The following is a 10,669-nucleotide window of genomic DNA, read 5'->3' on the forward strand; positions in this document are numbered from 1 at the left end:
TGCATGTTCCGTACAAATAAAAGTGCCTGCAGCCTGATAAAAATATCACAATGGGGGGGAATTTATCAAAACTGGGACAGAATATGGAGCAGTAACCAATCAGCTTTTCTCTTCAGTTTGTTCAGCTGAGATTTGAAAATGAAAGAGAGAAGCCGATTGGTTGCCATGCACAGCTTCTCCAGATTTTGTCTGCTCCAGTCTTGATAAATTCCCATCATAGTGTTGCCTTGTGGTTTCATAGTTGTACAAAGGCAGCAATCCAATAAAAGGACAAATCAGCACAAGATCCAGGTAATACATGTAAAAGACTCGGTGGATGTGATCTGTAACTACAGCGAGTGGAGACTTGAATGTCCATAGCCTGGCCACAGCTTAACTATAGCGTAGGCCTGGATTGTCTTGGAGCAAACTGTCAGAATCAGAATTTTGCTCTCCGTTATAGGAGCCCCAAAACTAGGGAAGCAGTTGTATGCAATATCTCTTTCAAATAGGAAGCTGAAGGTTGTCCTCATCCCCTCTGGCAATGCTTTGTTGATCAGTGAGGTTGTACATCACATTGATTGCCCAGGTACATCACTGACAGAACACCGCATGCTTGATTTTGGGCCTCCCGGGGAAACTCCGATAACAAAGGAGATCTACAGGCACCTCTAGGGCCTGCACCAAATTCTGATGTCAGTCTGCAGAGAGAGAGGCAAGTACAGATTAATGTTATTAAGAAATCTAAACATTTTCCTGTTTTCCCCAGAATTATGAAGAGTCAATTCCAATACCTGAAGGGTTTATTCATAAATTCAATATTACATTCCTGCTACAAATAGTCTCAGTGCAGGCAGAGAAAAGGGAGACTAGGTGGGCTAAGTGAATGGAAACTGCAGTGCAGGAAGTGACATCACAAGCTGTCCAGAAACTGCAGTGTTGTAACAGAGGAAGTGACATCACAGGCTGCCCAGAACATTATGGATTGTAAATATACAAGAGTTGCGGACTTACTCTCAACAGCATGTACTGCACAGAGGAGGCAGGGAGAGAGGAGAGAAAGAATTGCTTAATTACACAATGGTACCAAATCTTATTTACCCGCATGTGGGTAAGGTGAAGAAGGGAAATTCATTTGCCATCATTAGAAACAGAAAATGCATCACATTCAACCAGTGGACAACAAAAAAAGTAAAATAGCAATGATTTATCAGGCATATTCATACCTACAGAGCATAACCCTCTTCACGATAAAGGCATCAACAACATTTAAATAAAAAGGTCATGTGACGTTTATTTAAAGTATTGAAAGCCAAATCCTTTTTCTTTCCTGCCCATTGAGGGACAACCAATTGTAAACCAGTCCAGGATATCCCCTAGTACTACCAGCACGCTTCAGACTTTTGCTAGTGTCCTAGGAGGATGGAATTGTATCCAAAGCCAAACCCTTTGTTTTTTTTCGGAGACAGCCTGACCAGGAATGTTTGGACATAGGAGGGATTATCAGGGCCTACTCTTCTCCAACCTTCCATCCCCTTCTCCCCTATCCTCCTTACCCTCTGACACCTCCCCCTTTTCTAGCTCGCTAATAGCCCTGAATATAATTCCCCCTTTTTTTTTTCTCTCTCCTCCCCCCCTCCACTAAGTTAACTTCCTAAAATTAGCCCTGTCATACCTGTACAGCTCTGAACGCCCTCTTAGGCCTGCAACATAACCATAGACTGACCTCACTGGGGGCCCCAAGCTCAGTCACCTCAAAAGACATTATTACAACTTTTTACAAACGCTCGGGCTTCAACGCCATGCAAGCACCGCTCATGCCTCTTAGGGCTTAATAGTGGAACAGGCTAGCTGTACACAAGGCTACTCCCTACAATGTATATCACGGCTTGTTCCCTGGAACCCCTCCTCTCCATCCCCACCTAAACTCATGACTTCACTTTGTGTATATTCTACTGTTTGCTATACTTGATTATTGTCTGTAACTTTGACATGTATAATTACAATAAAAATTTACTTGTGAAAAAAAAAACCTGTCAGGTTTTTATTGCCGTCTTTGCCCTTCATGGAGAGATATTGAACTCTCTGTGTCCTGGTAAATAATGTCAGTGGGACAGAAAGTAGTGGGAAATGTTGCCATCGTCACTGGAATAGGAACAGAGTGGAAATCCTTTAATGGAACACCTGCTTGGGTGTCAACTGCTGAAGAGGAAATTTATCCTCATTTTAGAGTGAATTCTCTCACTTTATGCATCTCTAGGTCAGGAAGTGAAGGGAAATCTCCCTAATGGGAGCATAAGACCAGAAAAGGAGCGTAACCAAACTGCACTCTAACAGGATTATTCACAAAAAGGGTGAAGGGATTGGAGAAGGCAACAATCTAGGACCGTGGTTCTCAACTGGTGGGTCTTGACCCAAAAGTGGGTCGCAACCAGGGCCGTCTTTAACGCAGGGCAAAGAGGGCACTTGCCCCGGGCCCAATAAAGGTTGTGGGGCCCGAAGTATCTGCCCCTTAAGCCCACTGCCCGCAGAAAATTGCCTATCGGATCGCATAGTATAATACGTTATGGCAGCGCCGCATACGGCAATGCCATAACGTATTGTCCTATGCGATCTGCACGATCGCATCCTAAAGGTAGCTCCTCCCCCGGCCCCCGCCCGCATAGCGTGACATGTCACAGACTTCCCTGGAGGACGTGAGGCTGTGCGGACGGGTGCTTCACTCACGTCCAGGACATCCAGAAAGAGGCAGACTGGCACGAGGCAAGGACTGACTGAGGCAGGTAGGTGAGAAAATAAAAAAAGAGAAATGTAAAGGAGATATACAATTTGTATATCTCCCTGAAAAGCTCACTTCATTTCTGTTCTGTCCTTCATATATATGTGAATAACATGATTGATAGAATTACAATGCATGATAGTAGAAAGCCGTGATTAGACATAATTAACCTGATTAGATAATCAGACTTAACAGAGACATGATTGTTTGTAATTTGACATGATACAGCGTTTTTGAAGGTTTAACAGAGGAGGAGCCTAGTTTTCTCTCAACGTTTTGCGCTTAGGGGCGCTGTAATGGATGTGGTATATATTCTTCAGGAGAGGGAGGTTGTCATTCAAATGGGTCAGTGTGTGTGTGCATCTCTGCAGGGCCGTCCAGGCACAGCACCCTGGTCACAGTCACCGAAGCAGATGAGGCGAGAGAGGCCTGGACCACGAATCCCACCCGGAGCAGCATAAACTGATAGGCATCGAGGGTAGCCAAAAGTCCTGGAACTTGTGATTAACCCTGCAAATAATAAATATTTAATACATTTAAGTGTTCTGCAATGGAACACACACACACACACCCCGTTTCATAGCCAGTATACCACCCTGCATGGAGGAGGAATGACAACAAACAAATTCAAACAAACTGTCTCTGACACTCAATAAGTTTGAATATCAGAGGCAGAGCAGATGAGAGTAAGGACCAGCCATTTTTAAATAGAATTAGGGCATTTATAACATTCCTAATCTCCAATCTTGCTTTAATAGTACAGCTTTATATCTCAGAGTTAGACATCAGTGATGTTTAGTTGTATTTTATTCTGTAACGAATGAAAGCCATGGGTTGCAGGGCAATACAACTCAAATATAGAATAGTCAATGCAATCAATGGGCTTCGCAAAACACACTAAAAACAAAACAAAGAAAACCACAAAAATAAAAGTAAGACATACCGGGAACTTGTACAGATTAAGTGCAATGTATTTTCATTCATCTCATTTGCCATTTAAATGAACTAGGCATAATTCTTGTTTATCAGTATAAAAGATAACTGTCTACAACCTCAAACAGTCACACTCCAAACTCCTTTATGGTGAAGACCAAAGAGCTGTCGAAGGACACCAGAAACAAAATTGTAGACCTGCACCAGGCTGGGAAGACTGAATCTGCAATAGGCAAGCAGCTTGGTGTGAACAAATCAACTGTGGGAGCAATAATTAGAAAATGGAAGACATACAAGACCACTGATAATCTCCCTCGATCTGGGGCTCCACGCAAGATCTCACCCCGTGGACCAACAGTGCAATATATATTGTAGCATTCGGTGCGAAAAGAGGTGTAGTTCAGTAGCATGGAGCAGCAAACCTCTCACAGTGGATTTCTGATTGCCGTCGTTTACACAACATCTATGTTCTATGCACTTAATTATACTATTTTCTATCAGAGTCATCAGTCATTAGACCTCAAACTCTTTGTCTAAATATAGAACACAATTATTTTGTTTGTAACTGAAAAGTAAAAAGCTATTTACCGTGGACGTGAGACTGCTGGAAGCTTTTACCAGGAGCAAAATGGAAGTTTCCAGCCACCTGTAGAGAGAAAAGGTAAACTTAATATTTGCTTTTACAGTTAGTACACAAATTAGGTTACACAGGTTTGTTTCTCATTATTTGACGTATCAGCACTGGGGCCCTTCCAATCCTAAGGGCCTCTACATACAGGCATAATTTAGCAAGCATGTGGCCCCCTAAGCAAGGGAGCCGAGTGCTCCGGAGCTCAGAACCCAATGTATGTCTTCCGGAGAAACAACCCCATAGAAAACCTTTGGAGGGAGTTGAAAGTCCGTGTTGCCCAGCGACAGCCCCAAAACATCACTGCTCTAGAGGAGATCTGCATGGAGGAATGGGCCAGCATACCAGCAACAGTGTGTGCCAACCTTGTGAAGACGTACAGGACACGTTTGACCTCTGTCATTGCCAACAAAGGATATATAACAAAGTATTGAGATGACCTTTTGATATTGACCAAATACTTATTTTTCACCATAATTTGCAAATAAATTAGTTCCAAATCAGCCAATGTGATTTGTCTGGATTTGTTTTCTCATTTTGTCTCTCAAAGTTGAGGTCTACCTATGATGCCAATTACAGGCCTCTCTTGCATAATTGGTGGCTGACTAAATACTTTTTTGCCCAACTGTATGATTACTCCGAGCCCACATAGTCTCCTTGTTTGTTTTCTTGCTCAGATCCTGTGAAATGTATATCAAACTGAGCAGCCAACAGTGCAATATATATTGTAGCATTCGGTGCGAAAAGAGGTGTAGTTCAGTAGCATGGAGCAGCAAACCTCTCACAGTGGATTTCTGATTGCCGTCGTTTACACAACATCTATGTTCTATGCACTTAATTATACTATTTTCTATCAGAGTCATCAGTCATTAGACCTCAAACTCTTTGTCTAAATATAGAACACAATTATTTTGTTTGTAACTGAAAAGTAAAAAGCTATTTACCGTGGACGTGAGACTGCTGGAAGCTTTTACCAGGAGCAAAATGGAAGTTTCCAGCCACCTGTAGAGAGAAAAGGTAAACTTAATATTTGCTTTTACAGTTAGTACACAAATTAGGTTACACAGGTTTGTTTCTCATTATTTGACGTATCAGCACTGGGGCCCTTCCAATCCTAAGGGCCTCTACATACAGGCATAATTTAGCAAGCATGTGGCCCCCTAAGCAAGGGAGCCGAGTGCTCCGGAGCTCAGAACCCAATGTATGTCTTCCGGAGAAGCAGCAAATCGCTCAAGAAATGTCAACCGATACATTTTGGAGCTTTTAATGGCAGCAACACCCAAAATGATTTTAGTACCAGAAAAAGAACAATCAGTATTGGTACCACAGTCTCTATGACAGTGAACCATGATTTAGACAACATGTTGGAACAGACAATGACAGTCACACAGAACACACACACAAATATATGTATCTATATCTACATTTTTTTTCCCCAGCTATGGATAGAGCAGGGAAGGGTTAGTTAAAACCTCAGTCAGTTTTTTCCCTTTTTGTTAATGTTACAGGAGAAATCTTCTAACAGGGACACTCGCTTTGTTGACACATAAGAGAAATCCTCTAAAATGAGAGGAGATCGCTTATCATAATCCGCAGTGTTTATCATAATCCGCAGCGCTTCTCATAATTCGCAGTTTATCATAATCCGCAGCGCTTGTCATAATCCGCACATCATAATCCGCACATTGTCATAATCCGCACATCGTAGTCTGCAGCTCTTGTCATAATCCGCAGCGCTCATCATAATCCACGCATCATAATCTGCTCATCATAATCCGCATCGCTCATCATAATCCGCAGCGCTCAGCATAGTCCAAGTTACTCATAATCTGCACCGCTCATCCGCAATCCTCTCATCATAGTCCGCACTGCTCATCATAATCCGCTCATTATAATCTGCACCGCTCATCATAGTCCGAGTTACTCATCATAATCAGCACCGCTCATCCGGATCTTCTCATCATAGTCCGCACTGCTCATCATAATCCGCTCATTATAATCCACACCGTTCATCATAGTCCGAGTTACTCATCATAATCTGCACCGCTCATCCGCAATCTTCTCATCATAGTCCGCACTGCTCATCATAATCAGCACCGCTCATCATAATCCGCTCATCATAGTCCGCACTGCTCATCATAATCCTTACCGCTCATCATAATCCTTACCGCTCATCATAATCCTTACCGCTCATCATAGTCCACTCATCATAGTCCACTCATCCTAATCCACACTTATAATCTTAATCAATACACCCGATCGTAATCCATACTGCTCATTGTAATCAACAATGATAATCTTAATCAGCAATACTCATTATAAGCATGCCCCAGATCACAGATAGATCACCCTCACTGTTCCTCAATTCATCAGACCCTTGTTGTCCAGGGGAAACCGATTCTGATAGCAAGTTGCCATTTGCTATCAAATGTGGTTCCCCCCTCCAATATGGCCTCTACGCCATTTCAAGGGACAAAATCAATTGTGTATGCCACCTCTGTGTGCCCCACACCCCAGATAGATCATCCTCACTGTTCCTCAATTCATCAGACCCTTGTTGTCCAGGGGAAACGGATTGTGATAGTGTAGCGGGAAACAGCTTCTGGAAACCAGCAATGGACTCCGGACACAGACTTCAGGAATACAAATCTTCTTTATTCTCTGCGCAGATCTAGACCCAGGGGACTACTGTCTCCAAAACCAGAGTGAGCCTTAAGTCACATTACACATTTCCAATACGTCTCTTTCCTTATACAGCTCTAAGCCAATCAGCAAGCAGCATTTGCAATTTTACCATTTATGGTTTATGTATCCTGTCACAACCTTTTGTCATAAACTCATGACTAATTACTATTACAGTTTTGAGAGAAGGGGTAGGGGGACCTAAGTCACAAGATTCCGCACTCAGCATTTGTACTTGCAAAATTACACTGTAGGGCAGAAGTCACAGGGTCATATATGTAGATACAAAAAAAACAATCTATTTAAACCGTGGGCCATTTTGTTAAGCGTAGCCATTTTGTCTGCTGCCACAATAGCAGGTTGCCATCTGCTATCAAATGTGGTTCCCCCCTCCAATATGGCCTCTACGCCATTTCAAGGGACAAAATCAATTGTGTATGCCACCTCTAAATGCCCCACACCCCAGATAGACCATCCTCACTGTTCTTCAATTCATCAGACCCTTGTTGTCCAGGGGAAACAGATTCTGATAGCAGGTTGCCATTTGCTATCAAATTTGGTTCCCCCCCCCCCCTCCAATATGGCCTCCACACCATTTCAAGGATAAAAATCAATTGTGAATGCCACCTCTAAATGCCCCACACCCCAGATAGACCATCCACACTGTTCTTTAATTCATCAGACCCTTGTTGTCCAGGGGAAACAGATTCTGATAGCAGGTTGCCATTTGCTATCAAATTTGGTTCCCCCCCCCCTCCAATATGGCCTCCACACCATTTCAAGGGTAAAAATCAATTGTGAATGCCACCTCTAAATGCCCCACACCCCAGATAGACCATCCACACTGTTCTTTAATTCATCAGACCCTTGTTGCCCAGGGGAAACGGATTCTGATACCAGGTTGCCATTTGCTGAATAGCCTGTTGCCTATTGTTTAAGTAGTTGTTCTAAACAGGGCCGCCGTCAGGGCGGTACGGCAGATAGCCATATAAGGAGCCCGGGCAGCCTCCGGGGCCTGCACGGGACCCTTACATGAGTATCGGCTGACAGTGAAGGGCGAGGAGGCGGCAGGGCCCCCGCAGGAGCAGCGGTGGAGGCCTGGCCCTAGCTGCGCAGGGCCCAGCATTGCCACTCCAGTGGCTTCGAGACAAGCTGGGGCCGCATCAGCGACGCTGCTCGTCTGAAGGCGGACTTGCAGAAGTGATGTCACGTTAGTGACGTAACTTCCGGTCAGTCCAGGGGAGAGGAGGCATGGTGTGCAGGTAAGAGGAGCTGGGAGGGGGATGCAGCCCTTACCAGCCCACCTGAGACCCCTTCAGAGCCCACCATAGACAGTCTAAGATGGGCTGTGCAGCATCTATGGTGGGCTCTGCAGGGTCACTCTCAGGTGGGTCCAGCACGTCGCCACTAAGCCCTGCGTCCAGCGTGTCGTCACTGAGTCCTGCGTCCAGCGCTTCGTCACTAAGCCCTGCGTCAAGCGAGTAGTCATCACTAAGCCCTGCGTCCAGAGCATCATCACTAAGCCCTGCGTCCAGCGCGTCGTAACTTAGTCCTGCGACCAGCGCGCCGTCACTAAGCCCTGCCTCCATCGGGTCACTCAGCCCGATGGACGCGATCAAATTAGTGCTTGTAGAATTTCTATCGCACCGCACCCGAATGCAATGCAAGCACAATGTGCCTTGCGATCCCGTGCGGGCGATCGCATTACGGCCGGAGGGCGTGGCTATGGTGCCATTCACTTCAATGGCCTGCCACGCCCCTTCCAACTCGGCAAATAAGTAAGCCGGCCCCAATGCGGGCAGGGCGTTCCAGGCAACCAAACGTCATTCCAAAATCTAGCCCAGAAAGCATTAAAGGAGAACTATGAGGAGAGTGAAAATCACCCAGCCTCATAGTTGGAGCCGATGTGTGACAAGGAAACTGTCACACGTTGGCTCTATTAATCGGGAAGTGAGCGAACACATACAGTCGCTCGCTCACTTTCCGATCATCTCCCTGCAGAGAGTGTTGACTGTCAGTTACTGTTCCCCGCCCGGGTGTTTCCCTCTCTGATCCTCCAGCACTGACTGGAGGAACGGACAGGGGAGTGGGCGGGCAAAGCTGGCTCTGTCTCTAGATTGACAGCGGGCTCTGCCTATCAGCCAGCTGGGTGGATCTCGGCTGCGGCGCTCTCAGTATATAGCAGGCAATAGCTCGCTATATACTGAGCTTTGGGTCACTGGAGGAGGTTAGTATATGTCCTCCCGTGACCCTACAGAGAAATATAGGATAAAAAAAGGTTACCCCATAGTTCTCTTTTACAAACAAGAGAATGAAAGAAGATCAGTTAACTCCTTATTAGGTGCTGTGTGCAGCCAACCTATACGTCTTTTGAGCATTCATCCAGAGCCCTAAGGGTGCCCAGAGATGACATAAAACCTTATAGATCTCATAGCTATTGGGGCACCAGATGCCTGCCAGCTAGTCCTTGTCTGCAAGAACATTTCATTGGGTAGGATAGTTTAGGCTAGCATGTACCATAGTAGCGATTAATCACACAGTGCTCCCAGAGGTGATGAATTGCGACTGAATACTCTTGCTTGGCTTACGCTAAGCTAACTACTCCCTACTCCCTCATTGTTCTACCTGTTGTTAATGATGTAACCAGGGGAGCTATGGAATGTTATGTTTTTATTCACTGTTCATGTCCATTCGTGGCCCCGCCCAACGCTCATTTTGTCGTGTCTTTTCTTTGTCTTTGTTGGCTCTAGAACATGGAATAGAAGGAAAACACCTGCAAGACCTCACAGAAGAGCACCTCAAAGAATTTCAGATCAGGTAAACAGTTTTCTTTATGTGTTTCAGATGATACGTGAATAATTTTTCCTGTTTGCAGTAGACTTATAGATGTTTGGCATGGACTTTTCGGTGAGGTCGATACTGGCAAAAGTATATTTATTTGCAGAATTTCATGTCATTGTTTGTTTGTTTGTTAATGGTGATGATTTCGTCTTCCTAGCATTAGACTTAGGTTTACATCCTGGACTCCTGGTTCTATAGTTCTATACCCAGATGAAATTCATATGCATTACCTGTCCTGCCTGCCACAAATGTTCCTGCTGCATTCTGTTCACCCTGCCTTGTGATGCAGGTATCCCTGCCAGACTGCTCAGACGGGTTGATGAGTATATTTTTCTCTGCAGTTAATGCAGCTTTGGCAGAGAAACAACACACACTTCCTTCCTTCCTTTTTTTTTTTTAAATTTTATTTTTTTTAGAATTTGCACAACCAACACAGTGGCAGGAGTGCTAGGCAACCTATTCATTCTGAATGGGCTGCACTGTGCTTCAATACAGCAATAGGTACCATCTTCTGTTTAATGCAGTACACAGGGCACCGTGTGTTGCAACACATGTTTTGAAGGTGCCAGGGGTGCAGTTCACAATAAATGGCAGCCCCATTGCATTACAGCAACAAAATTGATGTGAATTGGACCTAAAGAAGTACTTCATTTTGTGAGTAGTCGCTCCAAGGGTTAAGGTGCCCACACACCTTATAATTCTCGTTCGATTTTCTTTCCTCCCGTTGTCCGTGTTCCACTCGAATACCCCATCATGCACAGACCAATGTGGATTTCGATTATCGTTCGTTATCGATACTAGCTGACCGAATTTTGGGCAGTTGTACA

At 44.7% G+C, this 10,669-nt stretch overlaps 1 long non-coding RNA gene across 1 annotated transcript in view; it reads right to left on the minus strand.

Moving 5' to 3' along the window:
- The window catches only part of LOC108803072, a 6,656-nt gene extending 2,317 nt beyond the window's left edge, over positions 1 to 4,339 (minus strand). The window contains exon 1 of the long non-coding RNA XR_001942259.1: positions 4,280 to 4,339. This is a non-coding gene — a long non-coding RNA (uncharacterized LOC108803072). The remainder of the gene's footprint in view (positions 1 to 4,279) is intronic.
- Positions 4,340 to 10,669: the final 6,330 nt, after the last annotated feature.

This window comes from Nanorana parkeri, unplaced genomic scaffold (genome assembly GCF_000935625.1).
Source record: "Nanorana parkeri isolate BGI_ZX_2015 unplaced genomic scaffold, ASM93562v1 scaffold3365, whole genome shotgun sequence".
NCBI lineage: Eukaryota > Metazoa > Chordata > Amphibia > Anura > Dicroglossidae > Nanorana > Nanorana parkeri.